This window comes from Panicum virgatum, chromosome 8K (assembly GCF_016808335.1).
Source record: "Panicum virgatum strain AP13 chromosome 8K, P.virgatum_v5, whole genome shotgun sequence".
NCBI lineage: Eukaryota > Viridiplantae > Streptophyta > Magnoliopsida > Poales > Poaceae > Panicum > Panicum virgatum.
In genome coordinates this window covers 14362407-14383030 of record NC_053143.1, presented here as the reverse complement: position 1 = coordinate 14383030, position 20624 = coordinate 14362407, and the positions used below count along the sequence as shown (strand labels likewise).

General features: G+C 50.3%; 1 pseudogene; it reads left to right on the top strand.

The window, feature by feature from the left end:
- The first annotated feature begins 1434 nt into the window (after positions 1-1434).
- LOC120644013 lies at positions 1435-19891 on the top strand (annotated as a pseudogene).
- Positions 19892-20624: the final 733 nt, after the last annotated feature.

Below are 20624 nucleotides of genomic sequence, written 5' to 3'. Positions count from 1 at the left end.
ACCACCGCTCACCGGATCTGCACCGCTGTGGCATCCGCTTGTTGGAGGAGGCCGCCCGCTCGCCGAATCCACCCGCTGATCGCCAGATCTGTCCACCACGGGTGTGGATCCGGCCTCTAGCAGCGGATTCAGCCAGCATGGTCACAGATTCGGTCTGTCGGTGGCGGATCCGGTGCGTCCCCTCCTCGTTCTTGTGCCGCAGCCGGAGAAGCATCAGGACGCCATGAGGGACAACATGTCGATGGCGGTGAAAGGGCCGAGGCCGTCGGGCACGTGGAAGCTGAGGCGCGTGACGGCGGTGTGGGCCTGTGCGGCAGCGAGCGCCGCCTCGATGCGGTGGAGGAAGAGGGAGCCGCCGCGGTGGAGGCCCTGGTCGATGAACTCGATGTTGATGATGCTTGAGGAGTGCCAGAGACCCAAGGAGGGAGGGAGTTCGCTTGGTGGTTGCGGGGGCAAGGGATGAAGCTGAGTGATTTAGGGTTTGTGCATGATTTTATATGTTAGTGGGCTGGTATGGGATAGTGTGGGCTGGGCGTTTGGGCCTGATTTGTCGAGGCTGTTGTCCTCCTCGATTAATGATTTTGCTAGGCAGTTGTTTGTAACTGTCTCGGTTAATAAAAATGATCGTTTCGGTTAATATCTACTATTAACCAAGGTGGTTGAAATTCTTGCCCGTCTCGAAGGTGTTTAAAAATGGTCGTGGTAAATCATTTTTTGTCGGAGTTAAATAGCTTCAAAACATATATCTAGATTATGTTATAATCTGTTTAGATATGGCCTTTGTTGTTCATGTATAATGTCCGTACCACTTGCCATGCTTCTGTTGTACTACTTTGACGTGTGTCATTATTTTGGTAAATCGATACTTTACTAAGTAACGACTCCAAAACCGGTCATACTACTTGGGGAATGACATGTCATTACATTTTCAAGCTCAATTGTCTCACGCACATGGATGATTGTATCCTCTGCCCATCTATTTGTTTGTTGTAACAACACCTAACCCACTTGTAACACCAGATATGTACCCGCTGATACAGTGCTGCTACATCATTTAAATTGGCTATATGGATCCCGCAAGTTAGAAGGTATGGTATTTTTGTTCACCACCATGGGAAAATCGTCTCATTATAATCTCTGTTTGCAAAAATATTAGGAATCCTACACCCTGTCCAAACAAGTCCAAGAAATTGTACTGCCACATAGCAAAAGATATAGATCTTTCCTTATATATTTTGGCAATCGGATAGCCTTGCAGCGGCTTTTTGTCATTGAATTTTTATTGTATGAATTCCATTAGTATGCACATTAGATAAATCTTTTGTTTTTTTGCATGTCCGCAGAGGTTATTCTCACTTTTTTGTTTTGTATATCTACGCAGGAGTACTAGAAAGTGGCAGTACCTTTGAGTGGCTAGTGTACCTGAGGCAGGAAATGTCTTCAGAAATGCCTACTCAATGCTCCAATTCATCAAACAGAACTGGACAGAGTACCACAGCAAGGATATTACCACAAACAACCCTTGATGGTTTACTAGATCCAAACCATGAAGAATCTGGTCATTCTTTTGACCACTCCAAATTGCAGCAGCATGGGCATTCAGAGAATAGCATAGGCTACTTGCAGCACATTCAGAGCGGAAACCTGATCCAGCCATTTAGTTGCTTGTTGGCCATTGAGGAACGAGAGTACTCTATCCTGCTTGTGATGAGTGAATTGTCAACCGTGCGGTGTGATCGTGCGCTTGGTCTTTGGATTGCAGGTACACGGGCGTCGAGTGTCGACGGGGAGCTGCCGTGGAGGTACTGTGGCCGATGGACCGTGCGGTGGACGGCGGTGAAGGGCAGCCGGGACCGGAGCTCGGACCGGGCGACAGCTGTGGCGTCCACTCCTGGATCGAGGGCGCAAGCGGCGACGGAAGGCGGGTTTCTTGGTTTGCGCCACAAAACCAAGGAGGCGGACGGCGGTTGAAGACGCCAAGTCGTGGAGGCACGGGCGTCGGTCTCGGGACTTACGGAGGTGACGGGCGGCGGGCGGCGTCTAGGACCACGGCGTGGTGGCGGGAATCTTTCCACGCATGAGGTTTTGGCAGTTTTCTCAAAACCGGCCACCTACCCGGGTTTCGCGGACCCTCCAAAACCGCGGACTGGATCTTCATCAAGACGGCGGCATCGCGGAGAAGACTTCGTTTCGAAGAAAGAACCTCGGCCATCAGATGAGATCGTGTACAGGGGGTGCTGCAGGCCAACCGATCTGACCGGTCCCTGGCACCGGTCTGACCGGTCTAACCAACCGGTCTGACCGGTCCAGCGTACCGGTCTGACCGGTCCCGCGGGTATAAATATCCCTTCACTTGTGTTAGGTTAATTGCGGCTTTTGTAATCTGTTCGTGGACTCTTCTGTTCTCCAGGGCGCCGCCCCTGTGTCTCCCTCCCTCTGTTCTTCTCTTTAGAGTAGATTAGTCCCTGGATTTGTGAGACTTTGTATTGGATTTGATTGGGAAAGGAGGCCCCATCCTGCTTGTGCCCTCTGGGCTTTTGAATCAATCCAATTCTGTCCGTCTTGTGCTTTTTGTGATGGATTTTCGTTTCGTTTTTGATGCGCTTGATTGCGACGTTTCGTAGAGCTCTTTGGAGTGATTTCCGTGCTTCTAACTTCGTGCCAAACCTTCTGGAATCACGAGCTCATCAGAATTGAAGTTCTTGAGTATTTGAGAAAACCCCAATCCCTTTTGATCTCCCCCATAATTCTCAAGATTCGTTGATCTTTAGGACGAGATCTTTTGGGGATATGTTCACGGGGTAGGGGCGAAGCTATCCCCCAAGTTTCATCGTTTTTCGTGGACGTTTGGTTGAGATTCGTCGTTTGAATCCAAGTTTTCGGGGGTTTTCTGGGTGCCACCGGTCAGACTGGTAGGCAAAACCGGTCAGACCGGTAGGCAAGACCGGTCAGACCGGTCTGCTAGTTCTTGAATAGCCGAGACCGGTCAGACCGGTCCTGCGCACCGGTCAGACCGGTCCTGCGCAGATCTGTTCTGCAGTTTTCCAATTCGCTTCCGATTTGCTTCGTGGGTTCGCTCGCTCGTACGAGGCCTTTTGTGTTGGTTTAGCTTTTCCATAGCTATTCCAAACTCTGGTCAGTACACTTGAGGGCTTAGGTGATTTTGGGACATAGGCTGACGATTCGAATTTCGAAGAAATTTTGATCAGCTCTCATTCACCCCCCCCCCTCTGGTCGCCGGCTTCGGTCCTTCAGCCATTGATGCAAAAAGCTTCAAAGTCATAGCATTCAGTGAGAATGCACCAGAAATGTTAACAGCAGTCGGCCATGCAGTGTCATGTGTCGATGATTCCCCGAACTTGTGCATTGGCATCAATGTAGTATCTCTTTTTGCTGACCCTGGTGCCACAACACTGGATAAGGTACTAGGATTTCCTGATGTTTCTTCCCTGAATCCTATCATAGTCCAATGCAAAACATCAGGCAAGCCATTCTACGCCATTGTTCATGTGGCTGCAGGCTGTCTAGTGGTGGATTTTGAGCCAGTGAACCCTTCTGAATTTCCGGCTGCTGTTGTATGGGCTTCGCAGCCTTACAAGCTTGCTGCCATGGCAATATCCAAAATCCAGTCACTACCTGGTGGAAGCATGGATGTCCTGTGCAATACTTTGGTAGAAGAAGTCTTTGACTTGATGAGATATGATAGGGTCATGGCTTACAAGTTCCATGAAGATTATCATGGTGAGGTCATTGCTGAGATAACAAAACCTGGTCTTGAGCCATATATTGGCCTACATTATCCAGCCACTGATATCCCACAGGCTGCCAGGTTTCTTTTCATGAAGAACAAAGTCCGCATCATCAGTGACTGCCATGCGAAGCCGGTGAAGATTATTGAAGATGTGGAACTCCCCATTCATGTTAGCTTGTGTGGTTCAACTCTTAGGGCATCACACAGCTGCCACCTTCAGTATATGAAGAACATGACGTCGGTTGCATCCCTAGTAATCGCTGTTGTGGTAAACGAAGATGCAGAAGATGTCGAAGTCATAATTAAACAACAAACACAACAGCACCAGAAGAAGAAGCTATGGGGCCTCATTATTTGCCACCATGGGAGTCCTAGATATGTCCCTTTTCCACTACGACATGCTTGCGAATTCATTGCGCAAGTGTTTGCCTGTAGGTAAACGGGTAGGCTACGCTAGCATCACTACCGCATAAACCCAAGATACTTGCGAGTAGAAGATCATAGATCGTTACCACTAGACGCGCAGCACAGCGGAAGAAGTCGCGCGTCGATGTAGAGGAAGTAGTCGATCACGTCCCACGAACCGAGCTCCTCGTACTTGATCTCAGCAGCCGATCAGCGCAGCAGTCGCAGCAGCGCCTCCACGGAGTCCACACGTACGGGGATGAAACGCCGGGCGTCGGTGTGCTAGCACCGCACGCACGGCAAGGGCGGCGGCCGAGAGAGAGGGAGGGGCGGCGGCTAGGGAGGTGGCGCGGCTCAGGTCATCGCCCCCCTAGCCCCTCCCTCATATATATAGGGCGTACTAATAGGCTTCTATCTCATAGGCCCATTAGTAACCCTAATCCCTCTTGGATCAATATCCACTTGGGCCTTTAAACCGTATTGTGATGATGGGTTCTTGGGCATATCACCAACAATCTCCCACTTGCACTAGAGACAATCATACATGCAAGCTTTCCAACATTTCAAACCCCTTAAGTGTGTGACCCGTTAGGTTCATGTGTAGGTGGTCGTGATCGGAAATCATTTCCGAATCACAAGTCAATAGCGGCACCTAGCAGGGCATATTGACTCACAAATACACATAAAGATCATATCGGCCGAACCATAGATATACTCATACACCGATCCCTTTGCCACACGATACCAGTCAAGATCAAAGCGAGATGCGTGCCACCTTTGTGATAGCTCAACCATTCTCTCGATCTAATAGTGGATTCTATTCATAACTAACCTTTAGTCATCATGATTAACTCTTTAATCACTTTGGCATGGCCATGCACTTTCAAATCCAACTATCTCGAGGGGCCCAGAGATATCTCTCCCGTTATCTAGGAGGGGCAAATTCCATCTTGATCCGCTCACATCCCATTCCATGTTTCATGACATACCTGTAAGCTGCTTTTGTAACTACCCAGTCACGGAGTAGCGTTTAGCAGCCCCAAGATGCATCACTACACACAGTGAGAAACAATGGCGATCTCAGGTCTAAGGATTCAGTAGGTATAACACTCAAGAACAACTGATGGCACATACAAAATAACAATCCCAACATTGTCTTGGCGTGGGTCAATCCAACACCATGTTCACCAACATGTGTCCACATCATTAATCCGATATCTCCATATCCATGATCCGTGAAACATGATCATCAATTAATGCATGTGCTAGTCTCAACGTCGTTGTTGTCCCACACAACGACATAAACTAGGGATAATTTAGAATCATATCATTTTCAACAAAGAGTTTCACGAACAAGTCACATACTTGATAATCAATGTAAAATAATCATCCATGGAACAAATAACAATTATTTATCATTACATAAACATACTCATGACACAAAATCTCCCACGCACACTAGAATCACTGATGTAAGTATCTAATACCCATAGATCTCATGTGCGCCTCATGCTTTGGTTGTGGGAGAGGCTTCGTCAACGGATCAGCAACGTTTGAATCCGTGTGCACCTTGCAAACCTTCACATCACCTCTCTCAACAAAGTTACGGATGAGGTGATACTTTCGCAGTATATGTCTGGACTTCTTAGTTGTTCTAGGCTCCTTTGCTAGTGCAACGGCACCACTATTATCACAATAGAGGTCCACTGGACTGGACGCACTAGGAACAACACCCAAGTCAGAAACAAACTTTCTGATCCAAACAGCTTCTTTTGCAGCTTCGGAAGCTGCAATATACTCGGCCTCTGTCGTCGAATCAGCCACCGTATCTTGCTTGGAACTCTTCCAGCTCACTGCCCCACCATTGAGGCAGAAAACAAAACCGGATTGCGATTTGGAGTCATCTTTGTCTGTTTGAAAACTAGCATCGGTGTAACCCTTTACAAGGAGCTCATCTTCGCCTCCAAATATTAGGAACATATCCTTAGTTCTTCTCAAGTACTTAAGGATACTCTTTACAATTGTCCAGTGAGGTTCACCGAAATCTGACTGATACCTGCTCGTAACACTTAGAGCAAAGGAAACATCTGGGCGCGTGCAAAGCATAGCATACATGATCGACCCTATGGCTGAAGCATAAGGAATCGTACTCATCCTCTTTTGCTCATCAGGTGTCGTAGCACACTGACTCTTGCTTAGAGTAATGCCATGTGACATTGGCAAGAAACCTTTCTTGGAATCTTGCATATTGAACCGATTCAATATCTTGTCAATGTACGTGTCTTGGCTCAATCCAATTAGCCTTTTTGATCTATCTCTATAGATCCTAATACCCAGAATATAAGCCGCCTCTCCTAAATCCTTCATCGAAAAACTCTTTTTCAATGAGGTTTTAACGGCTTCAAGCATTGGAATATCATTTCCGATCTGTAATATGTCATCCACATATAGGACCAGAAACACAAGTGCGCTCCCACTAGCCTTTTTGTAAACACAAGGCTCATCTTCATTCTTGATGAAGCCAAACCCTTTGACTACTTCATCAAAACGAATATTCCAACTCCGAGATGCTTGCTTCAATCCATAGATGGACCTCTGAAGCTTACATATTTTCCCAGCATTTTTAGGATCGACAAAACCTTCAGGCTGTGTCATATACACATCCTCACTTAGATGTCCATTAAGAAAAGCGGTTTTGACATCCATTTGCCATATCTCATAGTCATAATATGCGGCAATTGCTAGGAGAATCCGAACAGACTTTAGCATTGCGACGGGCGAAAAGGTTTCCTCATAGTCAACACCTTGAATTTGTCGGAAACCTTTCGCCACCAATCGTGCCTTATAGATGTGAACATTTCCATCCATGTCTAATTTTTTCTTAAAAATCCACTTACAGTCGACAGGTCTTACACTGTCAATCTGATCGACCAAGTTCCAAACTTGATTATCATGCATGGATTTTAACTCGGATTCCATGGCTTCAAGCCATTTGTCGGAGTCGGGTCCCAGCATTGCTTCTTTGTAGGTCAAGGGCTCATCATTTTCCATCAATAATACATGGCGCTCCTCCGTAATAAGGAGGTTGAGCTTGTCAGTAGCGCGACGTGCCCTTATAGACCTTCGTGGGGCTGGTGCCTCAACTACGGGTTGTGCAACATCTTGCACATCCCGTGGATCTTCAGTGGGTGCTGAAACAGTTTCGGGTGTTTCCTGAATTTCTTCAAGTTGCACCTTGCTCCCACTAAATCCTTTTGAGAGAAACTCCTTTTCTAAGAAAACACCATTGCGAGCGACAAACACTTTGCCTTCCGCCTTATTGTAAAAATAATATCCTTTGGTTTCCCTAGGATACCCCACAAAGAAACATTTGTCTGACTTTGGAGTGAGCTTATCTGACATCAAACGTTTGACATAAGCCTCACATCCCCAAACTTTGAGAAAAGATAATCCGGGACGCTTCCCAGTCCATATCTCATATGGTGTCTTCTCAACAGACTTACTTGGAACCCTATTCAGTGTGAACACAGCAGTTTCAAGAGCATAACCCCAAAATGACAATGGAAGATCAGCTTGGCTCATCATGGACCTAACCATGTCCAACAAGGTTCGGTTCCTCCATTCGGATACCCCATTCCATTGAGGCGTTCCGGGCGGAGTTAGCTGTGGAATAATTTCACATTGCTTCAAATGATCACCAAATTCAAGGCTCAAATATTCTCCTCCACGATCAGATCGCAGAAATTTAATTGTCTTGCCTAATTGATTTTGTACTTCATTCTGAAATTCTTTGAACTTTTCAAACGATTCAGACTTGTGCCTCATTAAGTAGATATAGCCATATCTACTAAAGTAATCAGTGAAAGTAATGAAGTACTGAAAACCACCTCTGGCTATTGAGCTCATTGGTCCACATATATCGGTATGTACAAGTCCCAACAAGTCACTCGCCCTCTCACTCTGACCAGTGAAAGGCGCTTTGGTCATCTTTCCAAGCAAACAAGACTCACATGTGTCAAATGATTCAAAATCAAATGAGCTTAACAATCCATCTTTATGGAGTTGTTCAATGCGCTTCTCATTTATATGACCTAAGCGACAATGCCAAATAAAAGTGGGATTCAAATCATTTGGTCTAAGCCTCTTAGTATTAATGTTACAGACAGATTTATCCTCAAGATCAAGAACATATAATCCATTCACCAATGGACAATGAGCATAAAAAAATACCATTGCAAAAGATAGAACAACGTTTGTTCTCAATTACAATCTTAAAATCACCAACTTCTTCCAAACATGAAGAAGAAATAATGTTCTTGCTCAAAGCAGGAATGCAATAACAATTATTTAATTCCTAAAACTAATCCGGAGGGTAGAGACAAGTGGTAGGTGCCGACCGCCAACACCGCAACCTTTGCGCCATTGCCGACCCGAACGTCCAACTCGCCTCTTGCAAATCTTCTAGTCTCACTTAGACCCTGCAACGATTTGCAAGTGTGAATCATCGATCCAGTATCAAATACCCATGATTCACTAGAAGATAATGCAATATTTATTTCTATAACATTTATACCTGAAGTGGAAGTCTCACTTCCCTTCTTCTTCTTCTTTTCTTCCAAGTACTTCTTGCAGTTCCTAGACCAATGTCCCTTTTCATGACAGTGGAAGCATTCATCTTCAGAAGTAGGGCCAGATTTGGCCTTAGGTGCTGGCTTTAGCTTAGAGCCTGAGGACTCACCACCGGAACTCTTTTCCTTGCCTTTACCTTTGGGATTAGGAGGCGTCCAACGCTTCCTCTTTTTGTTCCCCTTCTGAATCATCATCACATGATTGGGATTCTTCTTAATGCTCTCCTCTGCTGTTTTTAGCATCCCATGCAACTCACTCAATGTTTTATCCAAGCCATTCATCTGAAAGTTCATGATAAAAGGCTCATAACTCGCCGGGAGCGACTGGAGAATAACATCAGTAGCCAAGTCTTGGTGAAGTTCAGAACCAAGTCTATCCAAAGTCTCAATGTAACCAATCATTTTGATCACATGAGGACTGACTGGGCTACCTTCTGCCAGCTTGCACGCAAACAAGGATTTTGAGATATTGAACCTCTCAGTCCTGGCTTGGTTCTGAAACATCCCACGCAGCCCCTCGATCATGGTATGAGCATCCGCATGCTCATACTGCTTCTGCAGATCAGGGGACATGGTGGCGAGCATCAGACAGCTGACATCAAGTGAGTCATTGCAGTGCTTCTCATAAGCTCTGCGATCAGCAGCAGTTGCATTGTCAGGGAGATCATCAGGATATGGCTGCTCAAGAACATACTCCTTTTTCTCTTGCCTGAGAACAATTCTCAGGTTGCGGTACCAATCAATAAAGTTTGTTCCATTCAACTTTTCTTTCTCAAGAACAGAACGCAAATTGAAAGCGGAATTGTTACTGGCAGACATGATCTACAACATTAAAGTAAAGCAAGATTTCAGCACTAAGTTTATGTAAAGACTTTCATTAACTGATTTAACAAAAGACAACCTACTATATCAAAGTCATCTTCCCTCTAATGACAATAGTGGTTCAAGATCCATAATCACTAAAATTCTAGTGAGCTTTAGCATCACGGCTAGAAAAGTAGTGATACAGGTAAGTAACAAATTACTAATCACATCTCTATGCGACTCTTGTTTGTTGGGTGGCATCCAATGCCCCGGCCCCAACCCTATGCCTTAAAGCCCAAAACTGTTTTGATAGCTTTGCTGAGTAAACCAATACTATGCTTGTGAATGTCCGACATCCACCCTATACAAAAGTGATAGCTGAGGGTACTCTACTTTGGTAAACCTACCACACAACGATCAAAATTTATAGGTGCAGCTATTGGTAAAAGGCATCAAAAACTCAACCTTTTCTGAGGGAAGCTATTCTATCATGATTAAAGCATCCACCATATGTAAAAGCATGAAAGAATAGTATGACAGGAAAATAAACATCACAAGCATATAATCATATTATATTGTGAATAGTATGGCCTCTTGCATCACAATGGGCACCATCGCCATGGCTCCAAGGTGACCTCCATTGCCATCCGTCCTGTCTTGTGGTGATCATCATCGCCATCATGATTGAAGCCTCCATGAAAAGATACTAAGCTACTACATCTAATAGCTAGTGAAATAATTACATGAGGATTCAAACATCACAAGTCGACACGCAGGTCGTTATACAATAATGGTGCAACCTCAACCCGGTTGTGTTAACTTGCGACACGCAGGCCGCACAAATCATCACATACATCATCACATGACATTGAGGCCATACCATTCACATCACACCCTGCAAAAACAAGTTAGGCGTACGACGTGTTCTACCAAAGTAGCGCTTGAGAAGCCGCTACAGCGAGAAAGCAACGGCGGTCCCTATGAAAACCTCACGGAATTACACAGATCGCATCTATGGAATCCCTATGAAAATCTCATCAGAGTGATCGCATCACCTCAAATCCGAGCCATTCATAATGCCTCAATTTTCACTAGGTCAATCACCTTGACTGTGCAAACTTTGCACTTGAGAAGACTGCATCTACACATGACCTTGATCTATTGGTTCAATCTGCTGACTATGCACACAGTTAGTCCCGATGGTGATTCCAGCCGGTAGGGACATGTCGTATGCATAACAGAGAAAGAACACAAACTAATCTTTTGTCATATGCCGCGCAATCAACTCGCTCCAGTTTTAACCCCTTATGACCAATTGATCTAATCAAACCGTGCAAAAGTAATAGATCCAATCTACTACAACAACATATCACCTATATGCAAAAGATCCAGACCAAAAACTACGCAAGATGGCTCTGGTACCACTGTAGGTAAACGGGTAGGCTACGCTAGCATCACTACCGCATAAACCCAAGATACTTGCGAGTAGAAGATCATAGATCATTACCACTAGACGCGCAGCGCAGCGGAAGAAGTCGCGCGTCGATGTAGAGGAAGTAGTCGATCACGTCCCACGAACCGAGCTCCTCGTACTTGATCCCAGCAGCCGATCAGCGCAGCAGTCGCAGCAGCGCCTCCACGGAGTCCACACGTACGGGGATGAAACGCCGGGCATCGGTGTGCTAGCACCGCACGCACGGCAAGGGCGGCGGCCGAGAGAGAGGGAGGGGCGGCGGCTAGGGAGGTGGCGCGGCTCAGGTCATCGCCCCCTAGCCCCTCCCTCATATATATAGGGCGTACTAATAGGTTTCTATCTCATAGGCCTATTAGTAACCCTAATCCCTCTTGGATCAATATCCACTTGGGCCTTTAAACCGTATTGTGATGATGGGCTCTTGGGCATATCACCAACATTGCCATCCACATAAGTAAGGAGCTTGAATTGGAGAAGCAGATGCAGGAGAAAAGTATAATATGTATGCAGGCTAGACTGTCCAACATGTTGTTCAGGGAAGCATGTCCCTTGAGCATCATATCTGGGAGTCCAAATATCATGGACCTTGTGAAATGTGACGGTGCTGCTCTTCTGTATGGTGACAAGGTATGGCAGCTACATACAACTCCAACTGTCTCAGATAAGGGAGATTGCCATCTGGTTGTCAGATGTTCATAGGGATTCTACTAGCTTGAGTTTTGATAACCTCCAGGATGCTGCATATCCAGGTCTGGCTTCCCTAGGTGACATGATTTGTGGAATGGCAATGGCTAAAATCACTTCCAGCATCATTCTTTTCTGGTTCAGGTCACATACAGCTTCTGAAATTAAATGGGGAGGTGCAAAGCACAATACATCTGACAGGGATGACTGCAGAAGGATGCACCCTAGGCTGTCCTTTAAGGCATTTCTTGAGGTTGTCAGGATGAAGAGCTTGCCCTGGAATGACTATGAGATGGGTGCTATTGACTCACTACACCTTATGGTTAGAGGATCACTGAATGATTCAAACGAGTTAGCAAGAGTGCCTCATTTAAATGACTATATTGATAATCTCAAGTCTAACGTGTTGCCTGGGGTTCAGGCAGCAACAAGGGAAATGTTTCGACTGACGGAAACAGCATCAGTTCCGATCATGGCCGTAGATGGCAATGGATTGGTCAGTGTATGGAATCTGAAAGCGGCCCAGCTTACAGGTTTGAGAGCTGATGAGGTTCTAGGAAGACACGTGCTTACCCTAGTGGAGGAGTCTTCTTTACCAAATGTTCAGAGGGTGCTATCTTTAGCTTTACGCGGTATGTGCTATGTACAATTGACTTTAGTTTATTTGCCCAATGTCTTAGTCATTACTTATTTGATAAAGGTTTTCTTCTATCTTATTATTAGAGAAGTTTTATTAGCACCTAATTTATAGCTTCTCCAGTTGATCTGGGTGCCTACAATTGTCAATTTATCTATCAGCTCCATGGAAAATAATCATTATATATAATTTAGAAGTATTTTTAGTTCATTCTAAATATTTCGATCAACAAAAAAATACAGGCAATGAAGAAAAGGAAGTTATACTCGAGGTGAAAACTCATTATAATAAATGCTTGTATAAATCGAGATCTTCATGAAGAGGTTGTTGAGGTGTGCTTTGTAGCTCAAGATATGGATGTTTGTGTTAGCAGCTCAATTTTCACTCTCATTGAGCTGAGAGGATGACACTCAAGTTGGGGGAAGTTTTCTGGGTTTTCTTCATTCACACTCACAATGCCATGCCATCCAACGGGAGGGGAGGCAACACATTTATACACAGCTGCAGGGCAGCCAACACTGAGGCATATTCTACTCCTAGTCTAAGATGCCAAATGAATGGACTACTCCTAGTCTAAGATGCCAAATGAAAGGACTAACTGCTGTCCTATCTAGATGCTAAAGCAGTCCAAGATGCTGTCCTCTAGGGCAGCAATGGTGCTAGTGCATGCTGCAGAAAAATGAGATGCTGCAGCCCCACATGCTGCAGCCCCACACAGCCCCACAAAGACCACAAGTACAGAGACTTATTCCCTTCATTCTCCCCCTAAGTCTTGTGCATCGTCTTGTGGGAAGATTGGACCATCCCGGTCTTGGAGCAGAGCTCAAGGAACTTGATCCTCCCAAGGGGCTTGGTGAGCAGATCCGCAAGCTGATCCTTGGTGTTGATGTAGCTCGTCTTGATGGTTCCTTCCTCCAAGCAGCCTCGGATGAAGTGATACCTGACCCGGATGTGCTTGCTCCGTTCGTGGAAAACGGGGTTCTTCGCCAAGGCCAGAGCGGACTTGCTGTCCACCCTGAGCTCCACTGCTCCAGTGTCTCTGCCGAGTAGATCACCAAGTAGTCGAGCGAGCCAGAGCGCCTGAGTCGACGCGGTGGAAGCCGCTATGTACTCGGCCTCGCAGCTGGACAAGGCCACCAGCTGCTGCTTGACCGACTGCCAGCTAACGAGGCACTCGCCGAGGAAGAAGAGGATCCCGCTCGTACTCTTGCTGGTGTCGATGTCGCCGGCGTGGTCGCTGTCGCTGTACCCAACGAAGTGTGCCACCCCAGGGCACCTCGGGTAGTGGAGACCGTGGTCGAGAGTCCCCACAACATAGCGGATGATCCTCTTCACAGCCTGCTGGTGCTCCGTCGTCGGTCGCTGCATGAACCGACTGACGTAGCCGACGGAGAACGCCAAGTCCGGCCGTGTGTGGGCGAGGTAGCGGAGGCTCCCCACAAGACGCCGGTGCTGAGTAGCGTCCACCTCCTCCGCCGTGCTGTCACGGCTCAGCTTTAGCCTCTCCTCCATCGGAGTGAGAGCTGGGTTGCAGTCGGTGAGCCCAGCGAGCTCGACGACGCGCTTGGCGTAGGCGGTCTGTCGATGTGTGATCCCGGAGTCGTCCTGGTGCACCTCGATCCCCAAGTAGAAGGAGAGAGGCCCCAGGTCGCTCATCTGGAAGGTGGCCTTCATCTCCTCCTTGAACGCCACCACCTCCGCATCCTTGGTGCCGGTGATCACCAAGTCGTCGACGTAGACACCCACCAGCAGGGCATTTCCGCCATTGCCCCGCCGGTAGATGGCCACCTCGTGCGGGCTTTGCTCGAAGCCCATCCCCTTGAGCGTGGAGTCCAGCTTGGCGTTCCACGCCCTCAGGGCCTGCCGCAAGCCATAGAGGGCCTTGCGCAGACGTAGCACCTTACCCTCCTTGCCGGGGATCGCAAACCCCGGCGGCTGGTGCACGTAGACCTCCTCCTTCAAGTCGCCGTTGAGAAACGCCGACTTGACGTCCATGTGATGGACACGCCAGCCCTCCTGGGCAACTAGCGCAAGGAGGAGTCGCACGGACTCCATCCGTGCCACGGGAGCGAAGGCATCGTCGAAGTCGACTCCCTCCTGCTGCACGAAACCTCGTGCCACCAGGCGAGCCTTGTGCTTGACGACGGTGCCGGCCTCATCCCTCTTCAGCTTGAACACCCACTTAAGGGTGATCGCGCGGTGACCGCGAGGGAGATCAGCAAGCTCCCAAGTGCGGTTCTTCTCAACCGCGTCCATCTCCGACTGCATCGCGGCACGCCATGCCGCGTGTCCCTCGGCCTCTGCAAAAGACCGAGGCTCGCCGTCGTCGCACGCGAGGTGCAACTGCGCCTCCAGGTCGTGAGGCACCAGTCCCGGCACCGGCTGATCGCCGAGAAGGTCCTCCATCGTACGGTACCGCAGCGGCTCACCGTCGTGGTACGCGTCGATGCGCTCCTCGTCGTGAGAGAGCGGAGTAGCGAACTCCACCGGGCTGTGAGCAGGTGCTGGAGTAGGCGTGCCCGGAGGAGTGGCTGTCGGTGCTGGAGTGCGCGGCATCGCCGGCTGTGGTGGTACAGCTGAGGAACTCGGCGCAGCCGGAGTCGTAGCTGAAGGGCGTGGTGCCGCCGGTGTGGCGGGCGCCAGAGTCGGTGGAGGCTCGGGGACCGGGGTAGGCACGCTTGGCGAAGAAGAGCTGCCTACTCCCCCAGCTCCCTCGAAGTGGACGTACTCGACGGTGAAGTCGTCGTACGTCAGAGCCGAGCCGTCGTCCACCGCCTTGTCCCACGCCCATCCTCGCCCTTCGTCGAACACAACGTCGCGCGCCGTGCGCACACGCTGTGTCTCTGGGTCGAGAATGCGGTAGGCCTTCGAACCCGCCGCGTAGCCGATGAACACTCCCGGAGTACTCCTGTCGTCGAGCTTGCCGATGTGGCCAAGCTCCTTGGCGAACGCGAGGCAGCCGAAGACCCGCAGGTGGGAGACCGCCGTCTTGCGCCCATGCCAAGCCTCATACGGTGTCATGCCGTCGAGTGCCTTGGTGGGCGAGCGGTTGAGGATGTAGACGGCCGTCACCACCGCCTCTCCCCAGAAGACAGTCGGCATCCCCCTCTGCTTGAGAAGGGCCCGGGCCATCCCCACAACTGTCTGGTTGCGCCGCTCGACGACGCCGTTCTGCTGCGGGCTGTACGGCGCGGAGTAGTGGCGCTGGATGCCCTCATCCGCGCAGTACGCCGCGAACTCGGCCGCCGTGAACTCGCCGCCGTTGTCGGTGCGCAGCACGCGCAACTTGCGGCCGCTCTCCGCCTCCGCAGCCTCTCCCTTGCTGCCGAGGATCATCATCCACATGAAGCGGGAGAGGTCATCGACGAGCAGCAGGAAGTAGCGCCGTCCTCCTGGTGTGACCGGTGTCACCGGGCCACACAAGTCCCCGTGTACGAGCTCGAGCTGCTCCTTGGCTCGGAAGCTCGCCTGCTGGGGGAAGGAGTGCCGCCTCTGCTTCGTCAGCACGCAGACATCGCAGAGCTGCTCCACGTGGTCGAGGCACGGGAGGCCTCACACCATCTCCTTGGCGCCGAGCCGCTTCAGGGCCTCAAAGTGGAGGTGCCCAAAGCGCTCGTGCCACTGCCATGCCTCGTCGTCCCTGCGAGCTGCAAGACAAAGAGGCTGGGCCACCCCGCCATGGAGAATGTAGAGGCGGTTCTTCCCTCGAACCACCCTGGCGAGAAGCTGGCGACGGTGGTCCCAGATGCGGAGGACCCCGCTGTCGATCACCATGCAGGAGCCGCTCTCATCGAGCTGCCCAAGGCTGATGATGGAGTTCCGCAGCGCCGGGATGTAGTAGACTCCGGTGAGCATCCGGTGCTCTCCGGACTTGGCGGTGAAGATCACGGAGCCCACGCCCTTGATCTCCACGGCGGAGGAGTCCCCGAAACTGACGGAGCCACCTACGTCGACGTCCAGGTCGGAGAAGAACTCCCGCCGCCCGGTCATGTGGTGCGTGGCGCCGGAGTCGAGGTACCAGCCATCGACCCTGTCGTCGTCGGAGCCGTTGCCGAGGAGAACTCGGGCACGCGGCTCGTCGAGGTGGAGTAGAGCGGTGACAGGCGGTGCCGCCGGCTGCGGCTCCATGTCCCCGTGGAGTAGGAACAGAGCCGGCTCGTCATCCGGCTGGGCCTCCGCGACGTGGGCTTGGCCCCCACGCCTCCGCTGCGGGCAGTCCCTGGCCCAGTGGCCGGGCCTGCCACAGTTGTGGCAGGCATCGTCTCGTGCCGCCTTGGGCCTGTCAGCGGCGCCGCCCTGAGCATCTCCACGGGCGCCACCCTCAGCGCGCCCTTGTGCCCCGGCTTGGGCACCTCCGCGCCCCTTTCGCGGCTTGCCGCGCTTGCGGCCACCAGTCGAGGAAGAGGGCTCCCCCCTCCTCCTGTCACCGCGCCGAGCCTCCCACTGCTCCTGAGTGAGGTGGAGCTTCCCACCGATGGAGATGCCTCCCGAGGGAGGCTGTGGCTCGTCGCTGTCGACGACCTTGAGGCGACCTATTGCCTCCTCGATCGTCATGGTGGAGAGGTCTAGCAGAGACTCGATCGAGCGAGCGGTCTGCCTGTACCTCTCGGGGACGCAGCGGAAGAGCTTCTCGACGGCTCTCTCCTCGTCGTAGGTGTCGTCGCCGAACTGCACCACCTTCTGCAGTAGAGTGTTGAGACGGAGGGCGAAGTCATCAACATCCTCACCTGGCTTGAAGGCTAGGTTCTCCCACTCCTTGCGAAGTGCCTGGAGAGTGGTCTTGCGGGCGCGGTCGCTGCCGATACGTGCCGCAGCGATGGAGTCCCAGGCCTCCTTGGCAGTTCGCTTCTTGGAAAGCGTGAACTGCATCTCGGGCGGGGCTGCTGCGATGAGAGCATCCAGCGCCCGTCGATCCTCATCGTAGTCGACGTCGCCGTACCGGACTGCCTCCCACATATGCCGCACCTGGAGCTTCACCTCCATGACTGCGGCCCACTCGATGTAGTTGGTCTTGGTGAGGGTGGGCCACCCACCACCGGGACCGACGTCCCTGACCACCGCCTGGAGGCCGTGGTAGCCGGGGGCGCCGCCGCGCGCACCCCAGCCAGGAGCTCCGCCACCGCCCTGCGCGCCGCCGCCAAGGGCGCGGCCGCCGCCAGGGGCGCCGCCTCCGCCGCCGGGCACGCGGCCCCCTGGGCCGTCGCCGGGCGCGCCGCCCCCTGGGCCGCCGCCGGGCGCGCGGGCCCCTAGACCGTCGCCGGGCGCGCCGCCGGGCGCGCCGCCATCTAGGCCGCCGCCGGGCGCGCGGGCCCCTGGACCGCCGCCGGGCGCGCCGCCGTCCAGGCCGCCGCCGCCGGGGTGGACTGCTGCCCACCGCGCGGTCTGCTCCCGCGCTCTCTCCCTCTCCAACTCCTCAAGGTCCTCGTCGGCGGTGGTGTCGCCGGCGATGGAGCCGCTGAGGCTGCCGCGCAAGGTCTCAACCTCGACCTCCGCCGCACGCGCTGCATCCTCCGCCGCCTCTGCTTCCACCTCCGCCCTGGCCGCCGCCAGCTCCGCTGCAGCCAGCCTGGCCGCCCTCGCCGCTGCTGCTGCGGCTTGTGCCGTCGCTCGCCTGCGCTCCTCTGCCGCGGCGAGCTCGGCATCTCGCTGACGCCGTGCGCTCGAGGCGACCGAGCGCTGAGACGGTGCGTCGGACATGGCGCGCCTCCAGGGGGCTGCTGCGTGGAGAAGACGCAGCCTCAGACGAGCTGCCGCTCGTCTGCTCGGGTGAGGAAGGTGGAGTAGAGGGTGCAGCAGGTGCTGCTGCGCTAGCCGCTGCTGCTGCGCTAACTGCCGCTGCTACTGCGCTAGCTGCTGTTGTGCTAGCTGCTGCTTGGGAGGGAGAAGTGCAGGAAATGTCTAACCTACAGGAAAGTACGGTTTTGATACCAGATGTTAGCAGCTCAATTTTCACTCTCATTGAGTTGAGAGGATGACACTCAAGTTGGGGAAGTTTTCTGGGTTTTCTTCATTCACACTCATAATGCCATGCCATCCAACGGGAGGGGAGGCAACACATTTATACACAGCTGCAGGGCAGCCAACACTGAGGCATATTCTACTCCTAGTCTAAGATGCCAAATGAAAGGACTACTCCTAGTCTAAGATGCCAAATGAAAGGACTAACTGCTGTCCTATCTAGATGCTAAAGCAGTCCAAGATGCTGTCCTCTAGGGCAGCAATGGTGCTAGTGCATGCTGCAGAAAAATGAGATGCTGCAGCCCCACACAGCCCCACAAAGACCACAAGTACAGAGACTTATTCCCTTCAGTTTGCAAAATGTCTTCTGAAGAAAATACCCGAATTGAGGGAGAGGTATTCATTAACGAGCCGAACCTACTGCTCCTATGTTTGGTGCCGACAAATCTGGGAGGTGCAATGAGTGGAATGTAGCCATGACAAAGCTTACTGGATGGCACAAAGAAGAGGTTCTCCATAAGATGCTGCTTGGAGAGGTTTTTGATAGTAGCAACGCATCCTGCCTCTTGAAGGATAAAGACGAATTTGTAAGCATTAGCATTCTAATAAACAGTACTTTAGCCAGTGACCAAACAGAAAATCAGGCTCCATTTGGCTTCTTTCAACGAAATGGGCGGTACACTGAGTGCTTACTATTAGCAAAGAGAGAAGAAAATGAAAATGGTGTTCTCACTGGAGTGTCCTGCATTGTATTTTTTCCTTGCTATGAGCTACAATATGCATTACATGTGCAGCAAACCTCCGAGAAAACAACACTACAAAGGTGAAAAGGCTTGTCTTGCATGATATGCACCACTTTCTTCCATTCATCTTCACTTTTTCTATCTATATTAAGTTCATGGACAGATATATATTAAGTTCATGGACAGAGAGAACAAATTGATGGTGTTGCTCATTGTAAGAGTAGCTTTCAGCTTAATATTGTTGTTTCATCATTGAATCCACAGGTCAAGATATTTGGATTCAGGGATGAGTGAATTTATGTTGCAAGACATGGTATTGGCTGCTGTAACTAAAGTACAAACAGCTTGCCAACGGAAAGGGATCATAGTCTCTTGCAATCTTGCAGAGAAATTTCTGAAGCAAAGGCTTTTTGGGGACCGTATTCGACTGCAGAAAATCCTCTCTGATTTCCTATTCGCGTCGGTGAAGTTCTGTCCTGTTGGAGGTTCTGTTGCAATATCTTCTAACGAGACTAAGAATAGCATTGGGGGGAACATTAATCTAATAGATCTGGAACTTAGGTATTGTATACTTGTCCTTCACTTCGCAGTTCGCACTCGATGTGATCTTTTCCTGATATGTGAACTTGTGATGTACAAATGCTTAAACTAATTTCTACTGTGTTTGTGGGTTTTAGGATCAAGGAGCTGGTGATTGCAGTCCCTGAGGAAGTATTGGCACAAATGTTCCTAGTGGACAATGAAGGTCAATCAGAGGAGGGCTTGATCCTTGTAGCATGTAGAAACCTTCTGAGTTTGATGAACTAAGGGAAGAAGGGAGCTGGAACGCTGACTTTCCTAGTAAGCCCTGAAGGCCTGAACCTCTTCACCGGCACCACAAGCCAGTGGAGCCAGAAGTCAGTGTGAAGCATAGCACTAGAGAAAAAAAAAAGTCTTGTTGATCGGATTTCTCGAACTCTAGTTAGTAATAATGGCTATATATGAAATGGGAAATTCATGATATTGTTCATGTTCAATGCATCATTCAATGCGAACATGCGTGTTTTATGCTTAGAGTTTATTATGAGCTCTCTGTGTATGATTTAAAGAAGGTGTTGCACCATGACCAGCTATGTACGATTTAAGGAAGAGCAGGAGCAGCGCTACGGCAGCCACTACTACAAAAACGTTTTTTAGGGCACACATTTGTAGGGGCGGGTGCCGGCCCCTAGTTCTTATAGCTAAAAATATTATTTTTAGGGGCGGGTAACACGAGGAAAAACCTTAAAAAAGAACATGAGACCATTATATATATTTATGTATTGTACAAGGTCTGTACACCAGCTAAAGAACAACTGAATGGCTAAGACACAATAACATCAAAAGCATCAGTACCCCACTTCATGTTGAATTGAAAAAAAATTCTGGATTTTATTGAGAAAAGATGTTGTTGGGCTATAGCTTTTAAGCTAGCAAATGAAGCACAATATAAGTATTATGTAAAGCTCTTCAAGAAAGATCGAGGAATATATTTTGATGATCCCATCTTGACAAACTATGA